This window comes from Lithobates pipiens, unplaced genomic scaffold, assembly GCF_037356315.1.
Source record: "Lithobates pipiens isolate NorthernLeopardFrog02 unplaced genomic scaffold, aLitPip1_a1.2 Scaffold_11, whole genome shotgun sequence".
NCBI lineage: Eukaryota > Metazoa > Chordata > Amphibia > Anura > Ranidae > Lithobates > Lithobates pipiens.
The window spans coordinates 9,493,842-9,515,793 of record NW_027507696.1 but is presented as its reverse complement, the minus strand read 5'-3'; the positions used below and the strand labels follow the sequence as shown (position 1 = coordinate 9,515,793).

The 21,952-nt window shown below is 43.7% G+C and overlaps 1 protein-coding gene across 3 annotated transcripts in view; it reads left to right on the top strand.

Moving 5' to 3' along the window:
* RXRA (retinoid X receptor alpha) overlaps positions 1-21,952 on the top strand; it is a 348,429-nt gene that overhangs the window by 86,164 nt on the left and 240,313 nt on the right. The window lies entirely within an intron of this gene.

Here is a 21,952-nt window from a genome sequence, read left to right as displayed (position 1 = left end):
CTGTGCTGGGGTCTTTAACCCTATGTAGCCTAAGTGAGTATATGCATCCGATGAAGTCCATTTCAGCTGGTTTGGAGGCAGTTTAAAACCAAGCAATACTAATAATATTTTTTTACTTGCAATAAGCTGCCAGTTTGTTGTACATTTTAATTTTTAAAGGTGACATATACCGTATTTATCGGTGTATAACACGCATCCCAAGTTTAGGAGGGAATTTTAAGGAAAAAAACTTACATTTAAATGCCCATCAATGCAGCCTTGTCAGTGTCCATCTGCAGTCTTGTCCATCGTTGCAGCCTTGTCAGTGTCATATGTAGCCTTGTCCACCATTGCAGCCTTGTTTTGTTTGCCTCTTTTATTTTTTATTTTTTTAAATGCCACCGCCGAGATACAGAGCCGAATGTCCTGTGTATCTCGGGGGCCTCTCAGGGGCTTCTCAGGACGTCATCACGCTCGCCAATAGGAGACCTGGGCAGGGGAAAATCGCGGGTGCATGTTATACGCCGATCCCCCGCAGTTCTGAGCCTCTGGGCGGCTTTCAGCCGTCTTCGGCTCTTCTCGTCGGCTTTCGGAAACCTTCAGCCATTCTCGCGGCTTTCGGCCGCCTTCAGCTCTTCTCGGCAGCTTTTGGCTGCCTTCGGCCGTTCTCGTCAGCTTTCGGCCACTGAGAAGAGCTGAAGGCAGCCGGAAGCCGCTGAGAAGAGCTGAAGGCAGCCGAAAGCCGTCGAGAAGAGCTGAAGGCGGCCGAAAGCCGTCGAGAAGAGCTGAAGGCGGCCGAAAGCCGCCGAGAAGAGCTGAAGGCGGCCAAAAGCCGTCGAGAATGGCTGAAGGCGGCCGAAAGCCGCAGAGAAGAGCCAAAGGCGGCTGAAAAGCCGCCCAGAGGCTCAGAACTGCGGGGGATGGGCGTATAACATGCACCCGCGATTTTACCCTGCCCAGGTCTCCTATTGGCGAGCGTGATGACGTCACGTATGCAGCCCCAACCAAAGTTGCCCAGCTAAGCACTCTACTGTCTGCAAGCCTGAAATAAAGGTAGATGGATTCTAGAAAGTAAATGCCACATGAATCCTCTGTCCGTACTCAAGATGATCACAGCTAGAAATGCTATGGGGGGGGGGGGGAGGGGGATTGGTTAGTTTGTTTTGAATATTAAAAATTAGTTTAAATAGCAGTTTCAGTTGGTGATACTCCCATACAGTTGCGTTTTAAATTTGGATTAGTTTGATCATCGTGATTTGGGGCCCGCTCACAGTAAAATGCCGTGCGGGAAAGCCACGTTCCCGGGTGGCTTTCCGCACCGCATTCAAATCACAGTGCCCTGCTAATGGGGGTCAGTACAAGGTTAACACCCTAAATGCAGGTTGCAAAACGCTGTGCGTTTTACTGGATCACATGCAACAAAAGCATCTGGTTATCTGTGCATTTAAAAAAAAGTAGTGCATGCACTACTTTCCGTTTTAGTGCGATTTCGACCCATTTAAAATGAATGGGCTGAAATTGGACTGCACAGGAATCGCACTGTGTGGATGGGCCCTAAAGAACAATTCACCTTTTTTTTTTAAACTTCTGTGAGGTCTTTATTGGTGGCCACGCTGGAGATTTTCATATACTTCCTGTTTCAGTGACCCTGTCATCCCCTAACATGTAAGGTGTTACTCGGCTGGATGTGAGGAGAAATCCCCCCCCCCCCCCCCCCCCCCCCCGCAGGGACGCAGCAATAAAACCTGACAGACGTTCTAACCTTTCATCACACCATCTATAACAGTTTGTGCTGGAGATTCACTCCGCATAGTAAATGGTTCCCATTTTTCTCTTGACTTTTTATTTATGCCAACAACATCATTTTTTTTTTCTGTTTATATCTAGTCTCATGAATATATGTGTTTTATGCTTTGTTTAATATTACCCCAAACAGCTTATCTGCGTCTGTCTTTCACCATCTGCTCATTTTTTTTTTTTTTTTTTTTACAAAACCAGTCCGTATGTCTCCAACGCATTCGCGACTTGCGAGATGCTTGAGACACAAAGCCTCGGATATTTCCAGCATGCCCCCAGCTTTGGCTGCAGCTGCTGCGGGTAAAGTTACGTGCCGCTTTGAGGGAAAATTCTATATGTATGGGAGACGTCTGACAGGTGTAGCGTGTGTTTAAACATCACCGGCTTCCTGGGTTTTAAATAGCAACTATTTTTCATTTGTATAAAGGCTGCGGCTCACCTGTAAAGTCTTTTTTTTTTATCTGTGCAACCAATCTTACCGGGAAGTGTTCTACAGACATTTACTGCGGCTGCCATGATTTCTGTAGAAAAGTCCCCTGACACATGTCCAGACTCTTTAGCCCACCTCAGCTTTTCCCTGTACTTTTGTCATAATACTGTTTGCCCTTGTACACACGGTCGGACATTCTGGCGGAAAATGTCCGATCGGACCACGTTGTCGGATAATCCGACCGTGTGTGGGCTCCATCGGACTGTTTCCGTCGGAATATCTGACGGACAAAGTTTTAGAGCAGGGCTATAAAACTTTCCGACAACGTGATCCGATCGGACTTTGTCCGATTGTGTGTAGAGAATTCCGATCGGACAAAGTGCCACGCATGCTCAGATCAAATTCCTAGACCAAAGCTATTGGCTACTAGCCTGAACGTAGTCCCATCGTAACGAAATTGCGTCATCACGTTGCGTTTGATCGGATTTTCCGACAACTTTGTCCGACCGCGTGTATGCAACACCAGTTTCGCACAAAATCCGATGGATTTTGTTGTCGGAATGTCCGACCGCGTGTACAAAGGCTCAGAGCTGCTGTGGGTGAGATGGCACATAGTTATATCTCTTGGGCCCCTTTCACACTGGGAGGTGGGTGCGTCGGTGGTAAAACGCTGTTATTTTTAGCGGCGCTTTACCGCCAATTTCGCGGTGCTATTTGGCCACTAGCAGGGCCCCCGCTAGCAGCTGAGAAAGGGTTTAAACCACAGCAAAGGGATGCTGCAGCAGCGCTATGCCGGCGGTATAGCCGCGTTGCCCCATTGATTTTATTGGGCAGGAGTGGTGTATACACCGCTCCTTCACACCACTCCAAAGATGCTACTAGCAGGACTTCTTTTGGCCTCCTGCCAGTGCACCGCTTCAATGTGAAAGCCCTCGGGGCTCTCACATTGGAGACGCAGCAGCGGCTCTTTCAGGGCGCTTTGCAGGCGCTATGTTTAGCGCTGTAGTGCCTGCAAAGCAGCCCAGTGTGAAAGGGGTCTAATGCTACTTTCACACTAAGGCACTTTGCAGGGGCTATAGTGCTAAAAATAGTGCGTGAAAAGCTCCCTGAAAGAGCCGCTCAATTCACTCCAATGCAAAAGCCCCGAGGGAGCTGTGCGCTTGCAGGACAAATATGTCCTGCAAACAGCACCTTTGCAGCACTATAGGAGCGGTGTATTCACTGCTCCTAAAGCGCTCCTTCCCATTGAAAACAATGGGGCTGCACTGCAAACCCACCAGCAAATCTATCGGAGGTTAAAACTTGGCCGAATAGCGCCGCTATAATGGTAAAGCGGCGCTAACCCGCCTGCCCCAGTGTGAAAGTAGCCTTAGTTCACACTATGAATGGCAGATATTTTCCCATTACTGACTTACCTTCTGCACTGTGTGTGGCTGAGACCACCTTTTTAGAGGCAGGGCTTTGCTTCCCCATGTCAGAACTTGCAGTAAGGAGAACAATGAGCAGAGAAAGTAGTGACTTCACCAAATCTCACTGACAATTACTGAGTTGGCCTGCTGCTGTTCTTGCGTCATTGGCAGTAAAAGAGTTAATGGGAATGTAAAGTCTTTTTCACCTTTTTTTTTTATAGGGCTCGGCCCTGTTTAAACAGCTGCTGTGTACTGCCGGCCATAGTAATGAATGACTGTATTCAGCTGTACGTGGGTTTGGGCCGCTACCTGTGTAAAACTGCGCATGCATACAGACGATCTGCGTACAGGGTTGTATGCCTGTACACATGCATTGGTTTATGCAAGTAGCATTAACCCACATACAGCCATCCATTACTATAGTTGGCTGTATATCTTGGAAAATATGCCTTTTAATTGACATTATATGGCCTCATGCACCCACTTGATATCCATAATCTGATGATTATTATAAAATATATTGAATTTTATTTCCCTTTTATGTAGATTGTATATGTGCATGGGGGCATCCATATTTGTTCATGACATCCTTGCTTTGTGGTGCTACACAATGGTTGTGCCTAGGGCTGAAACAACGAATCGATTACGAAATTAATCGATTAATATTTTCATAATCGATTAATCGGCCAGTAACAAAATGGGGTTAAAGTTAATGAGTCTGATTACCAGATTGACCCTTTAATAGTATATCTCTCCTCTAATAGTATATACAGTATATATCCTCTAATAGTATATACAGTATATCCCCTCTAATAGTATATACAGTATATCTCCTCTAATAGTATATACAGTATATATCCTCTAATAGTATATACAGTATATCCCCTCTAATAGTATATACAGTATATCTCTCCTCTAATAGTATATACAGTATATCCCCTCTAATAGTATATACAGTATATCTCTCCTCTAATAGTATATACAGTATATCTCTTCTAATAGTATATACAGTATATCTCTTCTAATAGTATATACAGTATATCTCTCCTCTAATAGTATATACAGTATATCCCCTCTAATAGTATATACAGTATATCTCTCCTCTAATAGTATATACAGTATATCCCCTCTAATAGTATATACAGTATATCTCTCCTCTAATAGTATATACAGTATATAGCCTATAATAGTATATACAGTACATCTCTTCTAATATATACAGTATATCCCCTCTAATAGTATATACATTATATCTCTACTGTAATAGTATGTACAGTATATAGCCTATAATAGTATATACAGTACATCTCTTCAAATAGTATATACAGTATATCCCCTCTAATAGTATATACATTATATCTCTCCTCTAATAGTATATACAGTACATCTCTTCTAATAGTATATACAGTACATCTCTTCTAATAGTATATACAGTATATCTCTTCTGTCGGTTATTCTCAGAGTGGATTCGATATTTTGCTCCCTAACCATATAGTTGGTTATTTATATTTACCACCGCATATAGAGATATTTAAGAATAAATTGCCATTTTTAAAACTTTACATATTAACCAAATTAGACACCACACTTTTTTTTTTTTAAGGTTATTAACCGATTAATCGAAAAAACAATAATCGGCCAACTAATCGATTATGAAAATAATCGTTAGTTGCAGCCATAGTTGTGCCCCTTCTCACAATACTATGAGTTGGCCCCCAACAGAACAGTGCACTCTGTGTGGCTGATGTCTTAGCTCCGCAGCTATTAGAGTAGATCTAATCCCAAATACTACAGTAAAATTGTGTACAGCCTGAAAAAAGGATCTAAGCGGAGGGACTGGCAAGAACACCGGGGATTTCGCACAAGCTAAGCAATACAAAGAGAACGGGATATATTTTCATACAAGTACAGTATACGGTACAGCAGCTGCATATCAGGAATATGAAATGTTGGGTTTACATACCCTATAAGGCCTCGTGCACACCGGGCGATTGCCCAGCTCCTCTTCTTCTGGCAGGAGAAAAGTTCAATGAAAAGTCAAATGTTTTTAAAAGGAGCTTTTTTTTTTTATGCCCAGTGTGCATGAGACATAAAAAAAAAAAAAAAGATTATGGAAAAATAAGCATTTACAGGGATGTTCAATGCCTATCACCCGACACCAGGCAAGCAGTAGGGTTTAGAGCTGACAGTCGGCTCTCTTGTAAAAGCAATCTGAGTGCCTAACTAGCCGTTGGATCTTGGCTTTCTCATCCGATTTTTCCCATGGCTTTCCCATCCGATTTATCATAGAGGCGCATAAAGGCCAGAACCACTCTGTCTACCTCTATGATATAGTAAAACAGGAAGCGATGAGCATACATCACTTCTAGTTTCCCTGGAGCTATTTTTAAAAACGGAAAGCATTTAAACACACGGATTGTTTGTGTGATCAAATGCTTTTAAGAGCAGAGGAGGGATCTGGTGTCTTTTTGACCCCAGATCTCTCCATAAAGAGTACCTGTCATTGGCTATTGCTGTCACAAGGGATATTCACATTCCATGTGACTGCAATAAAAGAGATAAAAAAAAAAAAAAAAAAAGAAAAGAAAAAAAATCAAGAGAGTACAATAACTATAAAAAGTATAGCAAAGGCTAACAAATGTGTCTGTCTCACGCGCACGCGAACAGTGATCGACCCACACATGGGAGGTATCACTGCGAACGTCAGAACATGGGCAGTTATTCTAGCAGCAGACCTCCTGTGTAAATCTAAAGTGATAACCTGTAAAGGCTATTAAAAGCTTCATCTATGGATAGTAAAATTTACTTGCATGCACAATTTTAAAGCTCCTTTCATTTTAAAAGCCCCAGGCATTCCTAAAAGCACCTCTGCCTAATAAAAAAAACATCAACCCTTCATATTTTCCATCCTGGAAATGTATTTATTTATTTATTTATTTTTTTAAATCAGGACAAGTAGATTGGGGACCCAAGTTAGTCCCTGGGACAGGTAGTTTAAAAAAAAAAAAAAATTCCATACAGCTGATGTAAAAATGTGAAGGCTGCATCAACAATAAATGGAAAATATAACAAAAAAATCTGAATATATACTCCCAGAAAATGAATTGTACTTTCCATTTCAAGCGGGAGTCCGCCGGGGGTTCCGCTGTTTTTTTTAAAAAATTTTTTAAAAGCCAGCAGCTACGAATACTGCAGCTGCTGACTTTTTTAAAATAGTGACACTTACCTGTCCAGTGCGCCCGCGATGTCGGCACCCGAAGCCTCGATCTCTCGATCGTCTCTCGGGTGCTGCCGCCGCCATCTTGGCTATGGGAATCAGGAAGTGGAGCCTTTCGGCTTCATTTCCCGGTTCCCTACTGCACATGCGCGAGTCGCGCTGCGCAATAAGGATGGTCCCCGCTGTCTCTGGGATCCGTGTGTTTCCCAGCAGGCAGCGGGGGACTTTCAGAAAGGGGCGTGGATTCTGCGGAAAGGGGCGTACCTTCTGCAGAATCTACGCCGGAAGTGGGTGCAGATACCTGTAATGTACAGGTACCTGCACCCCCCTCCCCCCTGAAAGGTGCCAATTGTGGCGCCGGAGGGGGGGAGGGTTCCAATGAGCGGAAGGTCCACTTTAGGGTGGACCTCCGCTTTAAAGCTGAAATACTGCAGCTGCTGACTTTTAATAATCGGACACTTACCTGTCCCAGGGTCCAGTGATGTGGGGGAACGAAGCCCCCCACCCCCCCCCCCCCCCTCGTTCCCCGATCCGCTCGCGGCGCTGTCATAAAAAAATAAAAATAAAAAGTTACTCACCCATACAATGGAAATTTGCCTAGGGTACCAATAAAAAGCAGTTTTACTTACCTTAGGACTCGTGGAGAGGAGGAGGTTTTATCCCATCAAGCCCCTATGACAGCCTTTCTCAACCTTTTCAACACAAATGAACCCTTGAAATAGTTCTCCGGTCTCGGGGGAACCCCTGTTAAAAATTAGAAATCTACAACTCATGATACATTAGTGTGATGGTCAGTGGGAAGAATGGTCCTCACACTTGTGGTCATTGGGATGAATTATCTCCTTACAGATGGTTAAAAAGATCAATGGTGTCAGTGGGAACTTATCTGAGAGGCAGAAATTTCCCAATGCTGAAGGAACCCCTACAACCTCTGGAGGGACCCTGGTTGAGAACCACTGCCCTATGAGCATCTTCAAAGCTTCTTCCTTTCGGTTCTCCATCCATCACAATCTGACATCATCATCTACAATATATGGCCAGAAATCCTGCATTGCACCTGAGGACACAGGGGACCCGCCAACAGCCCAAAGTGAGGGGAAAAAGAGGCCTCAAACCCCCAGGGCAGGTTTACGTCTGATTGGTGGCTGTGATATTTTTGCTTTTTTTTTTTAACTCCGTTGTTCTAGATGTATCAGACGGCAAAGATCCTGCATCTGATTTATCTGACATCCACTTTCTGGGGTCCATTTAAACATTTGCAGACATTACTAAGCCCTGATAAGCGGGAGCATGTTTTGCCATTAAACCATGTTGGGCGTTTTGCAACTCATTAAAGGCTCGTTTTAGCCCTTGTACACACGGACGGACATTCCGATGAAAAATGTCCGATCGGACCGTGTTGTCGGATAATCCGACCGTGTGTGGGCTCCATCGGAGTGTTTCCATCTGAATATCCGACCGACAAAGCTTTAGAGCTGGGCTATAAAATTTTCTTACAACTGAGACTTTGTCCGATCGTTTGTAGAGAATTCTGATCGGACAAAGTGCCACGCATGCTCAGATCAAATTCCTAGACCAAAGCTATTGGCTACTAGCCTGAACGTAGTCCCGTCGTAACGAAATAACGTCACCACGTTCTGAACGATCGGATTTTCCGACAACTTTGTCCAACCGCGTGTATGAAACACAAGTTTCGGACAAAATCCGACGGATTTTGTTGTCGGAATGTGTGACCATGTGTACAAGGGCTTACATGTGCTTCTGCATTCAGAGAGCAAATAGTTCTCAGTTTTGTCAGGCAGTAGTGACCCCCGAGCACGATGGGGGGGGTACAAGTCCTGCCACGACACGTGTACACCCCCGACCAATCCCTTCCCAGCTAAAGGGGAAGTGGTGGATGAGCAATACAAAAAAACACATCTCGACTGCAGGGTTTTATCGCCCCCCCCAACTGCAAGTGAACCCTACAGCTGTTTTTTAAGTTCGTTTTTAATTTGGCGAATCTTCTGTTTCTGCTTTTTTTGCACTGACTGAGGACTTAAGTGACACTGGAAGTAACAGTGATGGGTTAGGATGAGGGGGGTTACTTCTTTCTAGGCGAATGTACTTGGTTGAAGAAAATTACAAATGTTTTGGCTAATACATTATGCATTCAAACCACGTGTTTCGTAGTTTGTCTCGGGTTCTATTTCATTGGAGCTTTTACGTTTTGTGTCGAGTTAGTGGTGTAGTGGTTAGCACTCTCACCTAGCAGTAAGAAGGGTCGCTTGTTCGAATCCCAACCACGACACTACCTGCCTGGAGTTTGCATGTTCTCCCTGTGCCTGCGTGGCTTTCCTCCGGGTACTCCGGTTTCCTCCCACACTCCAAAGACATGCAGGTAGGTTAATTGGCTTCTGTCCAAAATTGGCCCCTAGTATATGAATGGGTATCTCTGGCTCCTTGAGGGTAGGGACCAATGTGAGTGTGCAATGTACAGGGATAGGGACAATTGTAGACACTCACTCAGGTTGAACTGGATGGACTGGTGTCTTTATTCAACCTTACTAACTATGAAACTTTGAAACTCATACCCATTCAGACTAGACCAGTGATTCTCAACCAGGGTTCCGTGGATCCCTAGGGTTCCTCCAGAGGTTGCTAGGGGTTCCTTCAGCATTGGGCAGTTTCTACCTCTCAGATAAGTTCCCACCGACACCATTGGTCTTTTTAGCCATCTGTAAGGAGGTAATTCTTCCCAATGACCACAAGTGTAAGGACCATTCTTCCCAATGACCACAAGTGTAAGGACCATTCTTCCCAATGACCACAAGTGTAAGGACCATTCTTCCCAATGACCACAAGTGTAAGGACCATTCTTCCCACTGACCACAAGTGTAAGGACCATTCTTCCCAATGACCACAAGTGTAAGGACCAATCTTCCCAATGACCACAAGTGTAAGGACCATTCTTCCCAATGACCACAAGTGTAAGGACCATTCTTCCCAATGACCACAAGTGTAAGGACCATTCTTCCCAATGACCACAAGTGTAAGGACCATTCTTCCCACTGACCACAAGTGTAAGGACCATTCTTCCCAATGACCACAAGTGTAAGGACCAATCTTCCCAATGACCACAAGTGTAAGGACCAATCTTCCCAATGACCACAAGTGTAAGGACCATTCTTCCCACTGACCACAAGTGTAAGGACCATTCTTCCCAATGACCACAAGTGTAAGGACCATTCTTCCCAATGACCACAAGTGTAAGGACCATTCTTCCCAATGACCACAAGTGTAAGGACCATTCTTCCCAATGACCACAAGTGTAAGGACCATTCTTCCCACTGACCACAAGTGTAAGGACCATTCTTCCCAATGACCACAAGTGTAAGGACCAATCTTCCCAATGACCACAAGTGTAAGGACCAATCTTCCCAATGACCACAAGTGTAAGGACCATTCTTCCCACTGACCACAAGTGTAAGGACCATTCTTCCCAATGACCACAAGTGTAAGGACCATTCTTCCCACTGACCACAAGTGTAATGACCATTCTTCCCAATGACCACAAGTGTAAGGACCATTCTTCCCACTGACCACAAGTGTAAGGACCATTCTTCCCACTGACCACAAGTGTAAGGACCATTCTTCCCAATAACCACAAGTGTAAGGACCATTTTTCCCAATAACCACAAGTGTAAGGACCATTTTTCCCACTGACCACAAGTGTAAGGACCATTCTTCCCAATGACCACAAGTGTCAGGACCATTCTTCCCAATGACCACAAGTGTAAGGACCATTCTTCCCAATGACCACAAGTGTAAGGACCATTCTTCCCAATGACCACAAGTGTAAGGACCATTCTTCCCACTGACCATCACACTAATGTATCATGAGTTGTAGATTTCTAAATTTTTAGCAGGGGGTTCCCCCGAGACCGGAGAACTATTTCAAGGGTTCCTCCGTGTTGAAAAGGTTGAGAAAGGCTGGACTAGACCATCAGAAGATTGAGATGCAGTAAAAGCACCCTGGTGGATTCTGGGAACTCGGCGAATGTGTGACGTTCGCGTGTAATTTTACCGGCACAAAAGAGAGAAAGGCACTTGGACAAAACTCATTTGTTTCCTCTTAAATCCCTCCGTAGTCGTATCGCTCGCTGCCTCTCCGCCCCCCTGCCAGCCATTTAAACTTATTACCAACAGTTTAAATTTATTTTTACATTCTTTGCTTCTCTCTTGAGTGTGACTGAGGAGAGATAAATCGCCGCACACCTCCCTGCCTATCCAGACGGCCATCTACACAATTAATTTTCTCTTTTGCTTTTGCTGCACGTTTAATCTGATGCTGGAGGCGGCCGCGCAGATATGATACGGCCACAGCTTAATAATAAAGAGAACAAATCAATTTTAAAGAGTTAATTATATTCATATCAGTTCGGTTCTCTGGCGCCAGGCGGCTGTTTGTTACATAGCTGGAAGGCATATGCATATAAATCTCTCTCTCTATATCTATATATAATATTTTTTTGTTTGTGTGTAATGTGTTTTGTTATAAAGTTAAACGGCCTCCCTGCCAAATGTTGAACTGAAGGTCTCACAAAATATGGTCACTTGAAATAGGAGTGACATCACCGCTCTTTCCGATATAAGTTCATTGAGAGTGACATCGTCGCTCTTCAGCTATGTTATATGAGAGTGACATCACTGATCTCCAGATATGTTTATATGAGAGTGACATCACTGATCTCCAGATATGTTATATGAGAGTGACATCACTGATCTCCAGATATGTTATATGAGAGTGACATCACTGATCTCCAGAAATGTTATATGAGAGTGACATCACCGATCTCCAGATATGTTATATGAGAGTGACATCACTGATCTCCAGATATGTTATATGAGAGTGACATCACTGATCTCCAGATATGTTATATGAGAGTGACATCACTGATCTCCAGATATGTTTATATGAGAGTGACATCACTGATCTCCAGATATGTTATATGAGAGGGACATCACTGATCTCCAGATATGTTATATGATAGTGACATCACTGATCTCCAGATATGTTATATGATAGTGACATCACCGATCTCCAGATATGTTATATGAGAGTGACATCACCGTTCTCCAGATATGTTATATGATAGTGACATCACCGTTCTCCAGATATGTTATATGATAGTGACATCACCGTTCTCCAGATATGTTATATGATAGTGACATCACTGTTCTCCAGATATGTTTATATGAGAGTGACATCACTGATCTCCAGATATGTTTATATGAGAGTGACATCACCGTTCTCCAGATATGTTTATATGAGAGTGACATCACCGTTCTCCAGATATGTTTATATGAGAGTGACATCACTGATCTCCACATATGTTATATGAGACTGACATCACTGATCTCCAGATTTGTTATATGAGAGTGACATCACTGATCTCCAGATATGTTATATGAGAGTGACATCACTGATCTCCAGATATGTTATATGAGAGTGACATCACTGATCTCCAGATATGTTATATGAGAGTGACATCACTGTTCTCCAGATATGTTTATATGAGAGTGACATCACCGTTCTCCAGATATGTTTATATGAGAGTGACATCACTGATCTCCAGATATGTTATATGAGAGTGACATCACTGATCTCCAGATATGTTATATGAGAGTGACATCACCGATCTCCAGATATGTTTATATGAGAGTGACATCACTGATCTCCAGATATGTTATATGAGAGTGACATCACTGATCTCCAGATATGTTTATATGAGAGTGACATCACTGATCTCCAGATATGTTATATGAGAGTGACATCACTGATCTCCAGATATGTTCATATGAGAGTGACATCACTGATCTCCAGATATGTTATATGAGAGTGACATCACCGATCTCCAGATATGTTTATATGAGAGTGACATCACTGATCTCCAGATATGTTATATGAGAGTGACATCACTGATCTCCAGTTATAAGTTATATGAGAGTGACATCACCATTCTCCACATATAAGTTATATGAGAGTGACATCACCCCTATCCATATATATTATATGAGTGACATCACCACTATTCAGATATAAGTTATGAGTCACATCACCACTATCCATATATGTTATATGAGAGTGACATCACCACTCTCCCATTATCTTATATTTTACAGAAGTGAGACGATTTGTCCCAAAATATGTTATACGCATATTATAGCAGAGACATCATGTATCTCAAAATTTGTTCTATATTATAAGAGTGAAATTGGCACTTTCCAGTGTCATTTTATCATATGAGAGGGACATCGCCACTCTCCAGGTATCCTATAATTTACATGATTGACATCACCTTTCTACAGTTATAGAAGTTATATATTACAGGAGGGACCCCGCCGCTCTTCAGATATAAATTGAGATTCATTGCTGTTCTCCAGGTATAAATGACATGTAATAGCAGTGACATCACTGATCTCCAGATATGTTATATGAGAGTGACATCACTGATCTCCAGTTATAAGTTATATGAGAGTGACATCACCATTCTCCACATATAAGTTATATGAGAGTGACATCACCCCTATCCATATATATTATATGAGTGACATCACCACTATTCAGATATAAGTTATGAGTCACATCACCACTATCCATATATGTTATATGAGAGTGACATCACCACTCTCCCATTATCTTATATTTTACAGAAGTGAGACGATTTGTCCCAAAATATGTTATACGCATATTATAGCAGAGACATCATGTATCTCAAAATTTGTTCTATATTATAAGAGTGAAATTGGCACTTTCCAGTGTCATTTTATCATATGAGAGGGACATCGCCACTCTCCAGGTATCCTATAATTTACATGATTGACATCACCTTTCTACAGTTATAGAAGTTATATATTACAGGAGGGACCTCGCCGCTCTTCAGATATAAATTGAGATTCATTGCTGTTCTCCAGGTATAAATGACATGTAATAGCAGTGACATCACTATTCTCCAAACACATGTTATATTTTACAGGAGTGACATCAAGATACAAGTTATATCTAGACAGCAGTGATCCATTGTGCATAATATAAGTATTTCTGGAATGCATTGTGCGGGTGCTTTATAACCCGTGTTGTGCCCCTGGTACCGGTAGGGTTTCTAATTCTGGAATGACATGTGCTGTACACAGTGATTTTACTTCTCTTCTTTTTTTTTTTCTCGTTTTTGCTCTTAACTCAATTATCCGCGTTCACGTTGATCCGGCTTCTCACTCCCCATTATTAGAAGATAATCTGCTTTGTGGCATATCAGCAAATCGATGTGATTGGTGGTTGTCAAAGCACGCAGGTTTGTGGAAGGTGCACAGATTAGACGAGTAACAAATCAATTAGCGTGTGAGACGGAGAGAAGACGAAGGTGGGAACTCAGCATGACAAAGGCAGCAGAAAACAAATCAAAGAGCAAACAATTACCATAGAACTGAAATGCCTCCAAACATTCTAATGTCATGAATGGTGGACCACATGGGGGATCTGCTGGCCTCTGGAAGGGGTTTTGCTGTATGAATGCTGCCGAAACCTTCGCTGTGTCTGTGACAGACAAGTCTTCCAGTCTCGTTATCGATTGAAGTTGATATTACGATACGCTATTTTGCTGGTTATGTCTGCCATTGATATACTGATATCGCCCGCCTGTGCTGTGGGACTTTTTCTTATCTCTCTTTTGATGCTATTGTTTGTGTACGAGTTTTATACTCTCCATTTTCTCATAAAACTTTTAATAAAAACACTGAAATAAAAACCTTTACTGTGATGTCACTCTTTTTAAGTATAGGAGATTGCGGATGTCACTCCAGTACAATATAACCAGGAGGTCACCCATTTAAAATATAACGTATATGCAGATTGGTGATTTCACATCTGTAAAATATAACAGCTTATACAATATAACTTTTATATCTGAAGAGCAGTGATGTAAGTTATATTGTACAAAAGTGACATCACTGCTCTTCAGATATAAAAGTTATATTGTACAAGAGTGACATCACTGCTCTTCAGATGTAAGTTAGATTGTACATGAGTGACATCACTGCTCTTCAGATATAAAAGTTATATTGTACAAGAGTGACATCACTGCTCTTCAGATGTAAGTTAGATTGTACATGAGTGACATCACTGCTCTTCAGATATAAAAGTTATATTGTACATGAGTGACATCACTGCTCTTCAGATGTAAGTTATATTGTACAAGAGTGACATCTGTACAGCAGTGATGTCACTCATATACAATATAACTTTTATATCTGAAGAGCAGTGATGTCACTCATGTACAATATAACTTTTATATCTGAAGAGCAGTGATGTAAGTTATATTGTACAAGAGTGACATCACTGCTCTTCAGATATAAAAGTTATATTGTACATGAGTGACATCACTGCTCTTCAGATGTAAGTTAGATTGTATGAGAGTGACATCACTGCTGTACAGATGTAAGTTATATTGGACAAGAGTGACATCTGTACAGCAGTGATGTCACTCATGTACAATATAACTTACATCTGAAGAGCAGTGATGTCACTCTTGTACAATATAACTTACATCTGAAGAGCAGTGATGTCACTCTTGTACAATATAACTTACATCTGAAGAGCAGTGATGTCACTCTTGTACAATATAACTTACATCTGAAGAGCAGTGATGTCACTCTTGTACAATATAACTTACATCTGAAGAGCAGTGATTCCATTCCTGCATAAATATGACTTGTACCTGATGAGTTGTGATGGCAGTTCTGTAAAATATAACATATCTGCAGAGTAGTGATATTGCTGCTAAAAATCTATCGAGAGAGTGATGATGTCACTCCCGTAAATGACTAATGCCGCGTACACACGACTGGACTTTTCGACATCAAAGGTCCGACAGAACGATTCCGGCGGACCATTCGATCGTGTGTGGGCCGCAGCGGACTTTTGATTTGCAAAAATCCGACAGACTTTAGAAATGGAACATGTTTCAAATTTTTCCACCGGACCCAGTTCCTACCAAGAAATCCGCTCGTTTGTATGCTAGTCCGACGGACAAAAACCGACGCGAGGGCAGCTATTGGCTACTGGCTATGAACTTCCTTATTCTAGTCCAGTCATACGTCATCACGTTCGAATCCGTCGGACTTTGGTGTGATTGTGTGTGGCCAAGTCCGTTCATTCGGAAAGTCCGTCGGAACTCCGTCAGAACTCCGTCAGAACTCCGCCGAAAGTCCGTCGGACCTAGTCCCTCAAAGTCCGGTCGTGTGTATAACATCTGAAGTGCGATATCATCTCTCCTGTAAAATATAACTTATATTGGAGAGCGGTGATGTCACTCCTGTAATATAAAACATATATCTGGAGAGTGGGGACACCACTTCTGTAAAGTAGAACTTCATCTTTTTGTGGTCCCATGTCCCCCGCCTGTGTAGTGATATCAGGAGGTTTGTGTTGTGTTATAAGGGGCTTCTGTTGGTGGCAGTGTGAATTCTTGTGTTGCTTTGTTGTCGGGAATAGTGTCGGTTTATTGTAGGACTGTAAAATGCAGCCTGGAGGTCATTAAACTTGAAACTGCTCACACTTGGGGTCTGTTCCTGGCTTGGAGCCGTTTCCTCTCACCTTCCGCTTCTCACTGTTGTGTTGTGAGGGAAGACATGGCTGTTATAACTGCAGAAGTCTTTCATCTCCCTTTCTACAGGCTCAGCTGTCTCCAATAATAAAACTGCAGCCTGGGTGCTATAAAACTCTCCACTCAGTCACTGGGGTCTTTTTTTCCCTTCTCCATACTAGAAAACGTGACCGGTAAAATTGGTGACAGTCGCACATTCGTAGAACTTGGAATAGGATGCATTAAGGTGAAAGAACACGAACCTATAGTGTCCCTTTAATTCCCTGCATTGGTGTTAGTGGATGCAATGATAACCCCCAACATTGGTGTCAGATTGGTGTCAGTGAATGCAATATATATTCACAGCATTGGTGTCAGTGGACACAATATTAACCCTGAGCATTGGTGGATGTAATAATATAAGCCCCAACATTGGTGTCATTGGATACATTAACCCTGAGCATTGGTGTCTGTGGATGTAATAATATAACCCCCAACATTGGTGTCCGTGGATGTGATAATATAACCCCCAACATTGGTGTCCGTGGATGTGATAATATAACCCCCAACATTGGTGTCCGTGGATGTGATAATAACCCCCAACATTGGTGTCCGTGGATGTAATAATAACCCCCAACATTGGTGTCCGTGGATGTGATAATATAACCCCCAACATTGGTGTCCGTGGATGTGATAATATAACCCCCAACATTGGTGTCCGTGGATGTGATAATATAACCCCCAACATTGGTGTCCGTGGATGTGATAATAACCCCCAACATTGGTGTCCGTGGATGTAATAATATAACCCCCAACATTGGTGTCCGTGGATGTGATAATATAACCCCCAACATTGGTGTCCGTGGATGTGATAATATAACCACCAACATTGGTGTCCGTAGATGTGATAATATAACCCCCAACATTGGTGTCCGTGGATGTGATAATAACCCCCAACATTGGTGAACGTGGATGTGATAATATAACCCCCAACATTGGTGTCCGTGGATGTAATAATAACCCCCAACATTGGTGTCCGTGGATGTAATAATAACCCCCAACATTGGTGTCCGTGGATGTAATAATATAACCCCCAACATTGGTGTCCGTGGATGTAATAATAACCCCCAACATTGGTGTCCGTGGATGTGATAATATAAACCCCAACATTGGTGTCCGTGGATGTGATAATAACCCCCAACATTGGTGTCCGTGGATGTGATAATATAACCCCCAACATTGGTGTCCGTGGATGTAATAATAACCCCCAAGTATCGGGATGCAAGAAGTATTGGTGTCAGTGCTGTGAGGGGCTGTACTGGTATATCTGCAGATATTAGCTGCCTATAGAAATGTGAAACGACAAGTGGAAATTTCAAGATGAAAAGAAGTGAAAAGTTAATTTTACATGTGTAAAATCTGTCAGGGAAATGAAGTGTGCCACGATTGTAGCACCGTAAGGAAAAGTAGTTAGAAAATCCAGATGAAAACACAAATAACATAAAAGTAAAAGAGGTGATAAGAAAACAAAAGTGTAGAACATTTAACTTCACCCCTTTATAAATAAACCACATGGCGTGTGACGCTGGAAGAGATCCGCATGGCGATATTTCAGAAATATATCCCTGGCGTAAATTTAGCAGTGTGCTCAGCATCCGGCTACCTGGTGCCTTAGAGAAATGGTCAGCGGAGAGAGAGAGAGAGAGAGAGAGAGGGGGAGAGAGAGAGAGAGGGGGAGAGAGAGAGAGGGGGAGAGAGAGAGAGGGGGGGAGAGAGAGAGGGGGGGAGAGAGAGAGAGAGGGGGAGAGAGAGAGAGATGGAGAGAGGGAGGGAGAGAGAGAGATGGAGAGAGAGGGAGAGAGAGAGATGGAGAGAGAGGGAGAGAGATGGAGATGGAGAGGGAGAGGGAGAGAGAGAGGGAGGATGTTTACAAATGAGAGGAAACCGTTTCATTGAGAAAAAAGTGAAACGTTTCTCAGCACTTTGGCTGGAAAAGCTGCCCATTCCCTGGCTGATTTTTACTTGTACTACAGCAATTGGTTTAAATATTGCTGAGTACTAAATGATATCATTATTCCCCAAACATAATCAATACACATCCACTACTAAATGGCCCTGTATCTTATTTTTTATTTTATTTTCCTGCCTCCTTTTAACAGTCTTTGTAAGATCCTGAACATCTCCTTTTCCCCCTCACTTCTGTTTATTCGGAATAAACAGTTTGTTATTTGTGGCCATGTACACTGCTCTAGGCACATTACACTTTCTATAGTCAAATTTGAGAGCGAGCAAGAGAGACTGGCTACAATTCCACATACAGTCGGACCATAGTGATTGAACATAGCCACCTTCTAATGGGGAGTTGGATCACAGCAGCAAAAAAAAAAAAAAAATTATAATTTGGAAATAGAAATAGAGCAATAGAAGGGACTTTTTTTAAAGTTAGGGCCGGTTCACACAGCGGGCGATGCGAGGCGACACGACTCGCCTCGCCTCGCTCCCGCAAGTCGCCCCCGTTCTGTACAATGGAACCGTTCTGAGAGGAGCGACTCGAGTCGCTCCGACTCAGAAAAAAAGGTTCCTGTACTACTTCTGGGCGACTTCGGGGGCGACTTGCATTGACTTATATACAGAAGTCCTCTGCAAGTCGCTGCTGAGCTCGCCGCAGGTCGCGGCGAGGCAAGTCGGAGACGCCTCGCCGCGCCTGCAGTGTGAACCGGCCCTTAAGAATACATACTGAATTAAAATTATTATTATTCATTTTGTTAAACCAGTGTCACTTTAACTTTAAGTAAGGACATATCCCCTATTGGTTCTCTACAAGTTATTACCATATTTATCGGCGTATAACACGCACCCCAAGTTTAGGAAGGAATTTATAAGTAAAAAACTTTTAGGAGGGAAGTTTAAGGAAAAAAAACATAAATGCAGCCTTGTCAGTGTCATTTGCAGCCTTGCATTGCAGCCTTCTCAGTCATTTGCAGCCTTCTCAGTCATTTGCAGCCTTGCCCTGCATTGCAGCCTTCTCAGTCATTTGCAGCCTTGCCCTGCATTGCAGCCTTCCATTGCTCTATTTCTTTCAAGCAGAAACGCTGCAAAACGCTACTAATAGTGTATTTTTTTTCCCCGTTTTTCTTTTAAAGGAACTTCAAAAATGCTAATAAAGCTCTAATGATCCTAAATGCTCCTAAAGCGATACTACAAAAAGCTATTGTGTTTTTTTTTGGCTTAAAAGAAATGTTAGCGTGGATGGATTCTAAAACTTCAGTTTCTTATGTTCCTCGTGTACTCTGTGAATGAGATCTCTGTGCTGAGCTCCCTGGTCTGCACCACCGCTGTGCCCGTTATGAGGGGTTCCCACCATCCCTGCCGGTTAATTAATTTGACATTTTGGAGAATGTAACGGGAGGAGCTGGGACATACAAAGGTAGATGGGAACACCTAAAGTCCGAGGTGGACAGGAAAGAGTCTGTGATTTTAGCAGGAGGATCTTGCAGTTGGAGGATTCAATGCTTACGGAAGCCTGTAGGAACACTTACCCAGGGCTCAAGTCCTGCGGGAACGCATGGGAACGGAGTTCCTGTACTTTTTCCACAACAGGAACTCAGTTCCCGTTCGCAGCCGTGTCCTGCATATGCCTGAGTAACTGGTTGCTAGGCTGAGCAGCGCCTCCGAGCGAGAGAAGCCCAGCCACAGACACAACACCAGACAGAACTACACTTACTGCTGGTAAGGATCCAGCCTGTGCCCACTGCCCAGTCAGTGCCAGACTACTCCCGCAGCCGCTGTAGCCTCCGAGTCCTCCCGCCCACGAGGTCCGCTGCGAGTTTGCCGCCCGCCAGGTTAGTTTGTTACACCAACTTGGTTAGTTACAGTGAGCATGCTCCCCCCTCCGTTCTGCTGCTGTCCCCCACTCCCCCTCCGTTCTGCTGCTGTCCCCCACTCCCCCTCCATTCTGCTGCTGTCCCCCTCCAGTTTTCCTCCGTGTCCCCCTCTGTTCTGCTGTCCCCCTCTGTTCTGCTGTCCCCCTCTGTTCTGCTGTCCCCCTCTGTTCTGCTGTCCCCCTCTGTTCTGCTGTCCCCCTCTGTTCTGCTATCCCCCTCTGTTCTGCTGTCCCCCTCTGTTCTGCTGCTGTCCCCTTCTGTTCTGCTGCTGTCCCCCTCTGTTCTGCTGCTGTCCCCCTCTGTTCTGCTGCTGTCCCCCTCTGTTCTGCTGCTGCCCCCCTCTGTTCTGCTGCTGCCCCCCTCTGTTCTGCTGCTGTCCCCCTCTGTTCTGCTGCTGTCCCCCTCTGTTCTGCTGCTGTCCCCCTCTGTTCTGCTGCTGTCCCCCTCTGTTCTGCTGCTGTCCCCCTCTGTTCTGCTGCTGTCCCCCTCTGTTCTGCTGCTGTCCCCCTCCAGTTTTCCTCCATGTCCCCCTCCAGTTTTCCTCCATGTCCCCCTCCAGTTTTCCTCCATGTCCCCCTCCAGTTTTGCTACTGTCCCCCTCCGTTTTGCTACTGTCCCCCTCCAGTTTTCCTCCGTGTCCCCCTCCGTTCTGCTTTCCCCCTCCGTTCTGCTACTGTCCCCCCCCCCCCCCGTTCTGCTACTTTCCCCCTCCATTCTGCTGCTGTCTCCCTCCAGTTTTCCTCCATGTCCCCCTCCGTTCTGTTGTCCCCCTCCATTCTTGTGGGGACTATTCTGTTAGTTTGACAAGTTAACTTATTTTGTTTTTGTAAACTGGACTTTACAATAAATGCTGCATTGTATTTTCTGTGAAATGCATATGAGCGTATCATTTGTTTTTGTTTTTTTGGTGGGGGAGTGGATCTTGGATGGGAGTCCCCACGCTTTTTTTCCCCAGGACTTGACCCCTGCACTTACCGCTAGCTGAGAAACTCAGCTCTGCACCCATCTAGGCTTTACATTGATGTTGAAGCCCCATTTTATAAGAAAAGACATCTAGTGGGCGAGCATCCCTGTAAATGACGCAATCATTTTTGTCATAAAGGTCACAGAATCTTCTCATCTGCGCCCCGCGTTATGGCGTCTAATGGAGGATTACATTGTAGTAACAATTTAATTATCCCAGATAACAGTAATTATCACTGACAAGAGCAGTGGTTTAGTTCTGATACGGGAATTTTGGTTGCGTGCGCGCCTCTCTCTTAGCAGTTCATCCTTCCAGCAAGGCGATGGTGGGTGTTTACCATGTCAGCAGAGGTGACCCAATACAACATGATGGGGTTAAGCGTCCTGGTATTTAGAACCCCTGCCTTCCTAAACGCCCTCCGGGCGGCTGACATTTTTCGTGTTGTGAATCCTTATTAGTTGTGAAAAGCAAAAGTGTGACATTGCATCTGGCGCAGGGCCGCAGGGTAGGATGGCAAGGTTGTAGGGAACGCTTCCTAGTGACAACACAGATCTACCCAACTCCTGGGATCTGCTGCAGTAGGGATTTAAAGAGATGCACCGTTTTGTCTGTGAAACACATTGTTGAAATCCTGGTTCCTTTTTAAAAA